Here is a 1169-nt window from a genome sequence, read left to right on the forward strand (position 1 = left end):
GTCACCAGTGAAGAGGAAGCTATAACCCGGGCCGAAACTTTCCTGGCTCAATATGCTACCATTCCAGGTAAGTCTAGTGCTCAACCTTTTCAGAGGAAGGTCGACTTAAATTTTCAATACAGTCTTTTGTCTTGTGATCGACTTACCTAATGAGAGACAAGTTTGGAGTAATCGGGTGTGTAAGATGATATTGCCAGGTTCAAACACTGCTGGGTGTGTTGGTCGCGATCGACTTTTGAAATCAATCCGCGATCGACTGGTTGAGCAGACCTGGTCTAGTGTCTAATAGTTCTCAAAAAGGAAGTAATCTTTTATTTGATTGCTTGCAAATATGTATTTCGGATTACTTTCAGGTGCAAGTGTATTTTTTTTACTTTCTATTACCCTTACGTATAGGGAACCTATACAAGGTAATGAGAAAGTATTGCAATCGGTCCAAATTTTCAAAAGAAATCAATCCGCGATCGACGGGTTGAGCAGACCTGGTCTAGTGTCTAATGGTTCTCACAAAGGAAGTAATCTTTTATTTGATTGCAAATATTTCGGATTACTTTCAGGTGCAAGTGTAATTTTTTTAAGACACTAACTGGGGGCACGGTGAGCCCAGTGGTGATGCGCTTGCTTGCCATGCAGAAGGTCCCGGGTTCGAATCCCAGCATGTAATAGAAAGTCGTGTGATGTTCACACCAGATTTTTAAGACACTAACTGGGGGCACGGTGAGCCCAGTGGTGATGCGCTTGCTTGCCATGCAGAAGGTCCCGGGTTCGAATCCCAGCATCAACAAAAATTTGCTCTCGTTTTTCGATTGCAAATATTTCTACGAGTTACTTTCTGGTGTTACCCAGCACCCTCTTTTACCCTGTCCACTTCATTTGCTGTCTTTTTGTTTGTTTCACCACAACTCTCAAATAGTTTGTCCGATTTTGTGATGCAATTTGGCAAATCATATTAAGCACCTTTTAAGGACATTTTTACTGCTTTGTTTTTGGAATCGATAGTAGAAGAGCTACCCAGCACCTAAATGGGAAGTACGGGGAGTACGTTATATTCTATTCCATGATTCTTCATTTCAGGAGCGGCCCGCAAGCTCACCAAGCTAATGCTACGAGAGAAAACCATCTCCAATCTGATGGAGAACAAGGAAAAGGATCTGAAGAATGTGGTAGAC

At 42.3% G+C, this 1169-nt stretch overlaps 1 long non-coding RNA gene across 1 annotated transcript; it reads left to right on the forward strand.

Annotated features, from left to right (window-relative positions):
* LOC113470820 lies at positions 1–1169 on the forward strand. Its single transcript, XR_003393737.1, has 2 exons — positions 1–67; positions 1075–1169. It is a non-coding gene; the product is annotated as an uncharacterized LOC113470820 (long non-coding RNA).

The sequence above is a fragment of the Diaphorina citri genome, unplaced genomic scaffold (genome assembly GCF_000475195.1).
Source record: "Diaphorina citri unplaced genomic scaffold, Diaci psyllid genome assembly version 1.1 scaffold1854, whole genome shotgun sequence".
Taxonomy (NCBI): Eukaryota; Metazoa; Arthropoda; class Insecta; order Hemiptera; family Psyllidae; genus Diaphorina; species Diaphorina citri.